The sequence below is a fragment of the Lonchura striata genome, chromosome 1 (assembly GCF_046129695.1).
Source record: "Lonchura striata isolate bLonStr1 chromosome 1, bLonStr1.mat, whole genome shotgun sequence".
Classification (NCBI taxonomy): domain Eukaryota; kingdom Metazoa; phylum Chordata; class Aves; order Passeriformes; family Estrildidae; genus Lonchura; species Lonchura striata.
In genome coordinates this window covers 34,878,877-34,887,305 of record NC_134603.1, presented here as the reverse complement: position 1 = coordinate 34,887,305, position 8,429 = coordinate 34,878,877, and positions in this window count along the sequence as shown.

Here is an 8,429-nt window from a genome sequence, read left to right as displayed (position 1 = left end):
TCCGAAGGCGGGCGGGAGCCGGGTCCCGCTCCAGGCCCCTTCCCGGGGCTCCGCTCTCCCCGTCCCGCGGCCCCGCCTCCCGGCAGGGCCGGTGGGAAGGCGGCTCCGAAGGCGGGCGGGAGCCGGGTCCCGCTCCAGGCTCCTTCCCGGGGCTCCGCTCTCCCCTCAGCCCCCGGCCCGCGCGCGCCGCCGGCCCCGGTTGCCCCGGTAACCGCACGCCAACCGCCAGGGGGCGGGGCGCTCCGCTGCCGGCTGCGGCGCGCGCCCCTCGGACCAATCAGCGCCGAGGAAAGGGAGGTGGGCGGGGCTTCGTTGCGCGCGTGCAGCCGCGATCCCGAGGCGGCTCGGCGCGGGCGGCCATGTTGAGGGGGCGGGCAATGTCCCGAGCCGAAGGGGACCCGCCAGGGTCATCGGGTCCGGCTCCTGCGGGGCGCCTCAACATTTACACCATCGGCCCGAGGGCATTGCTCTGATGCTTCTCTAACTCTTGTCAGGCTTGCTGTTGTGACCACTTCCGGGCCCACCCACCCTCTGGTTGCAAAAGCTTTTCCTAATAACCAACCTACACCTCTTCTGACACAATTGAGGCCGTTCCCTCGAGTCCTGCCAGTGGACGCCATAGAGAAGAGATCAGTGCACTCACCTTGCACTTTCCCTCATGAGGAAGTTGTAAACTGCGGTGAGGTCTCCCCTCAGTGTCCTCCAAGCTGGACAGTAAAGGTGACCTCAGCCACTCCTCACATAGCTTCCTCTCCAGGCCCTTCGCTATCCTCCCTGCCCTCCTCTGCGCCCTCCGTAACAGATTAGTGTCAGTTTTATATTGTGGTGCCCAAAACTGCACACAGGACTGTTGCAAAATGTGGATTATGTAAAAAATTTTTAAAGGATCTTATTTCATGTTTGATCTTTGTATACTTTCAAGTTCACTCAACAAGGGAGGTTTAACTTGTGAAACAGCAGCTAACAAGCAAACTCTTAAGTAATATCTGTGATATCTAGAAGAACAAATTACTTGTTTGTAGAATTACCTTGTTAAAGTTTAGGGGTTTACATGCTTCAATGATCTGAGACTGAGGGGGAGGTTAACAAAGCTTGGGAAAAAGGATCCCAACTGATACTGGACACAAAGAATGCAGAATTTATGACCTACAAAGACATCTGGTAGAACTGTGAAGATAAGGGAATAATTAATAAAGTCAACTGTACTGAAATTGGCTCCAACTGAGTGAAAGATAATTCCAGCAGGGGGAGATCTGCAATTTCCAACTCAGAGACCACTGACCCAAAAGAAGAAAGATTGGGCATGTGGACTGATTAGCATAAGAAACAAGAGAATTGTTAGCCAGTAGTAGAATATTAATTCATAAGAAAACTATGTAACTGCCAATGAACAGCCAATGAACACTAATTCCTTTATCTGCTAAACTGTATAAATTGTAAAACATTTTGGTAATCCGTGTGCTTGATTTGTGGAATTTCACCAGGTGCCCAGGCTTGTGCAATTTGAAATAAATAATCAATGTCCCTCTCAAGTGTTATTATTGGCTTGTTGCACACTGAGTAATAAATACAATTTTTGTGGACAACAGGTCGAGGTGAGGCTGCCCCAGTGCAGAGCAGAGCAGGACAATCCCCTCCCTTGCCTGATGCTGTGCCTGATGCACACCAGGACACGGGTTGGCTATCCTGGCTGCCAGGGCACTGCTGACTCACATTCAACTTTCTTCGACCATCCCCAGATCTCTTTCTGTGGCATTGCTTTCCAGCCTCTCATGCCGAGTCTGTACGTACATCCAGGGTAGCCCCATGCCAGGTATAGAATCTAGAACTTGCCCTTGTTAAACTCCCTATTGTTGGTGATTGCCCAGTGACTCCCTATTGTTGGTGACCAAAAAAGGTCACCAAGGGAAAGCACAGAGCCTGGCCCATGGGGAGAAACAGCCCCAGGCAGCAGCAAAGACCAGCTGGAAAGCAGCTTGGCAGAAAATGATATGGAGGTGGACACCAAACTGTCCAGTGTAGTAGCAAGGAAAGCAAATGGAATCCTGGACTGCCTTAGAGGAATATTGCCAGTTGTAGAAGATCCTGCTCTTTTTATTCAGCACTGGTGAGGCCACACCTGGAGTGCTGGTGTCCCAGCCCTGAGCTCTTCAGTACAAGACAGGGACATATCAGAGATCATCTAAGGGCTGTTGAGATGATGAAGGGACTCTCTCCCTTCTTAAAAGAGAAGCATCTCTCTTTTAAGGAGTAGTTGAGAGAGCTGGGACTGTCCAGTCTGGAGAAGAGAAGGCTCAGGTGTTTGCTTCCAATGAAACCAAAATTAGTACTTCAGTTCTCTTATAAGAAAAATGACACAAAATGTTGTTAGGAACAAACATGATTTATTGTGTAAAATATATCAGAAATAACTTGTTCCAATTAATTTCAATTTGGGTTTTATGTTTTCAAAGGTAGAAAATATAAGATACTCAAAAACATGAAGCAGAGCATATAGGGGAATGGGTGGAGAATGTCACTCCTTCCTGCTTAGGGGAGGACTCTTTACACTGTTGCCTGTTCCAGCATGGGCTTCCCATTAAGTCAAAGCCTCCTTCAAGCACATCCACAGGTGTGTGTCTGCTCCAGCATGGACTTCCATGGGCTGTAGGGACACATCTTGACTCACCATGGTCTTCACTATAGATTGCAGGGGAATCTCTGCCCTGCTGCCTGAAGCCCCTCCTCCTCCTACTCCCTCTCCTTCTTCTCTGACCTGGGGATCTGCAGTGTTGTTTCTCTTCCATATTCTCACTTCTATTTCCTAGCTGCTGGTGTTGCACAAGTGTTTTTTCCCCTTTCTTAAATATGTTATCCTGAGGTGCTACTACCATCACTGATAGGTTTGGCCTTGGCCAGTGGTGGGTCTGTCTTGGAGCTGGCTGGCATTGCCTCTATCAGACATGAAGGGAACTTCTAGCAGCTTCTCACCTAGTATGAAGAAGCCACCCTTGTATCCTACACCTGTTACCTGTCCTTCCAGGTGGGTCTGTCCTTTGAGGTTGTCAAGGCTCTGGCTGCCAGAGACATCTGTGAGCTGCAGAGCCAGTGTAGGGCTGGGAGTGCCTGTGATGGGCTTTGGCCCTATGACATCCTAGGAGATGGGTCACAATGGGGCTGGTTTTCAGGGCCTGGGGCAGAGGTAAGCATGTGACGGGAGGCTGAGTTGGGCAAGACCTGGGACAGAAATGTGGATTCTCACCCTGCATCAAGAGCCCAAGAGCCTGCCAGCAGCCTCACCCCTTCTCCTTCCTGCTCCCTGCTCCTTCCCAGGCCCACTTGACCCTTTCTCTCTCTCCTCATCCAGGCCATGGCTGCCCGAGTGTTCTTTAAAGTGGTGCGAAACATCATCGTCCAGCACCCGCAGATGGTCAACAGGGAGCTGGATGAGGCCACACGTGAGCGCATGTGGCAGCGTGAGGAAATGCTGAGGCAGGAGATGACTCGGCTGCTGCAGGAACTGGAGCAGAATGACATGGCCCAGAGACACCCGCTCTTCACTGCCATGCTGCAGTGGCAGAGCTGGGCTGTAGCCATTGTTGTGCTCTTGGGGCTGTGGTGGTGGCTCCAATATTTGAGAAATAATATAGAATTGTAGAATCCTAGAATGGTTTGGTTGAAGGGATCTTAAAGATCCATTTAACGATCACCTCATTCTAACTCCCCTTCCATGGGCAAGGACATCTTCCAGTAGACCACGTTAATGCCCCATCCAGTCTGGCCTTGAACACTTCCAGCGATGAAGCATCCATAAATTCTCTGGGCAACCATTAACCACTATTCCAGTACCTCACCATCTTCACAAAGAATTTCTTCCTAATGGCTAATCTAAAGCTACCTTCCTTCAGCTTAAAGTCATTCTCCCTTGTCCTATCACAGCATACTCTTGTAAAAAGTACATCTCTGTTCTTCTTGTAGACCTGTTTAGGTAGCGGGAGGGTGCTCTAAAGTCTCCCTGGAGCCTCTTTGGGTTGAACAACCCCAGCTCTCTCAACCTGACTTAATAGGAGAGGTGCTCCAGCCCTGTAATCAACTTAGTGGCCTTCCTCTGAACACATTCCAACAGGTCCGTGCCTTTCTTGTTTTAGGGGCCCCAGACCTGGACATAAGTACTCCAGGTGGAGTCTCACGAGAGTGGAATAGATGGGAAGAATCACCTCCCTTGACCTGCTGGCCACACTTATCCTGATGGGAGTCCAGGACACAATTGGGCTTTCTGGGCTGTTAGTGGACATTGCTGAGACATGTCAGGCTACTTGTCCTTTCTCAGCCCAGCCCATACTTGTGCTTGGGATTACTCTTACCTGGGTGCAGGACCTTGCACCTGGCCTTGCTGAGCTTCAGAAAGTTTGCATGGGCCTACCTCTGAAGCCTATCAAGGTCCCTGTGGGTGGTATTGCTCCTGTCTAGCATGTTACCACACCACACAGCTTGGTGTTGTCAGCAAACTTGCTGAAGGTACACTTGATCCTATTATCCATGTCACCAACAAAGATGTTAAAATGACTGGTCCCAATACTGATATCTATGTCTATATAAAGCCCATTCAGCCCTAACACTAATAAATGGAATAAAATCATGAATGTTCCATGAATGTTTGGCTGCTGCATGTTCTATTCCTTAGCTTACACACTATTTTTAGACAAAAATTCTCCCATAAAACAAAAAGTTTAATATTGATGCTCAAGACTTTGGCTTCCAAATTTGTACTGAGTACAAATTCATTTTGGATGATGTTAGGAACTATCTTATTCAGACCTCTAAGGGACAAAATGATATAAGTATCTATAAAAATGGAGAATTAGCAGTGTTATCATCCTCCTATACACACTTCATGTGTTTGAAAACTCTTGTCTGCAGACCTGAAGCCACCATCTCAAACTCCCATCTCATATCGACATGAACACATAGCATTTGTTCCCACATCCTAAGAAAGGTGGGGAGAGAAGAATGGGATTTTATACTCTTTGGGCTTGAAATTATTTGAATTTCATTACAGGGCATAGGTTAATTTCTTGTTTTACTTGATCACAATATCTTTTTCCTAAAGCCAAGAACACTTACACATTGCTCTGCCATCCCTATTTTCCATGCACAGTACAGTGGTTCTACATTTATTTAGCAACAATACTGAGCCCTCTGCAAAAGTTTGCTCTAAGTTCAGAACAGGAGAAAAGTCTACATTTCATGTTGCCTTCCTTTTGCAAGATTAATTCACATCCTTAGATCTCCTTTTAGAAAGCTAACAAATCATTTTAGGAGAAAAAAGTCTTTAATGGAGAAGCATTGCATTCAAAAGAACATACATCACTGACAGAGACCACAGTTCAATTCTTTGGCTCATTTTCTTTAGCAGCACAAACCAGAGATCTACACTTTTTTTTTTTTCCCTGTTAGAAGCAAAACCTGGTGCTCTACACAGCTGGACAACTTGACAATCCCTGTTGAAGGATTTTAGAGAAAAATGAAAGGCTTTAATGTTTATGTGGAGTAAACAAATACCTTGAAATTATTGAAATTAAAAAACCCCATGACACACCAATGAAACATAAGGGAAGAAAAAGAAAGTTCAACTACCTTTAAAGAGACTGCCTTTCAATAGAGCAAGTTCAGTCTGAAGTTAAGATCTATATTTGTTATCATTTGATCCTTCTAGGACTTCAAATAAAATAAAAGTTTTTATCCTATTAAACCATGATTGCCTGGTTACAACTACTATAACCTCACAAGTTGTTAAATTTTTCAAGTTTGGTTTCTGCAGCCCAAGCAGCATGCAGGCTGGCAAGCAAAACTCTTAACGTAAAACAAGGAAGTTGAAGCTTACAGAAATTCTTCTGTTTATGCAATGTACTGCTACAGCTAATTTCACACTGAGATGGACAGACCTCTTCGAATCATCTGCACTACACACTTGCATGACCTGAACAGTTAAGCAACTGGGTTTGGAGCACCTCCAGTCACCAAAGACAATGAAGTGGCATCTCAGAGCTGCAGCATTAAAATCTGTTGGAGCCTGGAAACAAAGGTGAAGTCATTAGAAAAATATTTGTTTGTTAGGACAAACATTTTATCTTTGTAGTGTTTATTTTTTCTTTTAATGAACATTGTATCTTACCTCCAAGCAGAGATGACAGCATAGATTTGGAAATGCAAAATTCTGTCTCCAAAGATGAGTGATAGGAAATAATTCAAAACATCAAGTTTTCACCATAGAGGAAATAACAGCTTGGCAGATTTTCTAATGAAGTTTAACAGATGAATCAATAATAGAAAGTTAAAAATTATTATATGCTGCTATGATTCAGAAAGAGTCCAAAGATGTATTGGTATCTCAGCATTATTTTGTCAAACATTGTATAGATATCTGAGTACTCACAGTCTTTCTTTATTTTTAAATAGGTGTAAAATGTTATTTATGTGTTATTTGTCCCTAGCTGATGATTTACATAAATATTTGTGTTAAATCATTTTTGCTACTCTCAAGAGTTTTACCTAGATGTCCTAAGAAGATTTTTTGAAGTGGAAAAGGAAGAACTTCATACAAACTTGGAATAATGAGAAGCTAGTTTGGAGCTTGTATCACCATATAAAATACATCTTGTTTTAGTTGAAACAGTATCTGCCATTTTCTCTAGTTAGATCTCCAGCTTTGTAGAACTCAGACTGAAAATGCCTCCCTTAGAAATAGATTTAAAATATTAGCTTAATTCTAACCTCAAATGATGTGAATGCAACTTGTCTTCAGCTGGAAAAGAAAGTTCAGATGGTTGTAATTACTGAAGATTGCATGCCATTATATGCAGGCACATAAATTAATTTCCTTTTATAATAAAGTAATGCCACTGCTGTTGCACATAAGCCCTAAGGTAATCTGGGCTAGAGCAAACAGAAATTTACACAGGAAATGATACACAAATTTACATAGGAGTTGAATACATGCTTCAGTTGAAAATTAAGAGTTCTGAACACAATACATTTATAATCCCCTCAAAGGACTTAGCCATTTCCTATCTGTGATGATCTGAAGAGAAAAACAATGCAAAACAGAGTAAACATTCTTTGCTAACAGCATTATTGCAAGTTGTTATTAAAGGTGGTAATGTCTGACAAACTAGACATGTATGACCTTTAGTGCATAAACCCTGTAATACTTATATATGCTTTATCATCTACATTTTTAAAAAGCTAATGATCAATCTTCTTATTTTATAGAGCGAAGCGGACACTAGCTCTGGCAAAAATGCCTTGCTAAAGTTTATGTGCTTTTGGTTTTTGAAAAGCCATGAAGAAAACCCCATTCTCCTGAGATACAGTCCTGTGACCTATCCACTGGACCATACTACTTCCCAGAATACTGTAGTTTTCAGAAAGCCCTCTATGAAGCAATTTTTCATAATTAAAAACAAACCAAATGTCACAGCAAATATTTCATATATTAGAGGTTTCATCTGAGGGTCAAAATTAACCTTCCTAAATTACGTATTTCCTTGTGGATATTATTCTGAGGCTCTGAAAAATAAAACTAGCTCATAAAAATACACCCTGAGGAACAAGATACTTCATTAATTCCTTAAAGATTTAGCATAATTGTTTTTAACTCAAGTAAAATCTTTCAACTAACTGGATACTTTCTGATGTCAGTTCTTCAAGACCTGACACAGAAAGTTCTATGTGCATGCAATTAATCTTATATTTTATCACCCCCATATTTTAATAATTTTCAACTCTTAGGGACCTGCACTTTAAAATGATGCTATCTCAGCTGTGTAGTATCTACATTTTTTTCTGGCTTTTTACTTTTTAAAGAATTTGTTTTTATCATTTTATCTTAACCTAGTTTACGGTATGATACTCAAAATACCTTATATTGGGATTTCAGTAAATATTTTAAATATAATAGTATCCTTAAGATTGGAAAGATCATTGCCCTAGCACTGCCATGTCCACAACTAAACCATGTCCCTAAGTGCCACACATACATGTCTATTAAATAGCGCCAGTGATGGTGACTCAGCCACTTCCCTGGGAAGCCAGTTCCACTGCTTGATCCCTCTCAGTGAGAAGTTTTATGGTAAAATGAGAGTCTAGTTCTGATTTGGAATTTTTGGGGCACAGTCATAAAAACAGATTAAATAAATAGCAAATTTATCAAAGAGAAAGTAACATACCAAGCTGATTTCAAAACACTGACATAAAATTAAAACAATTCCAAAATTTAGCAAAAGGGAGAAAATAAGATGATTAATGTTTAATTACATTTACCATATTTTTAACCTTATAAACAAAATAGTAACATGTCAGCAATTAGCTTTACAGCTTGGATTCTTCAACTTTTCATAATCAACTTTAAATAATCAACTGGCATTACAGTTCATAATAAATGGAAGACT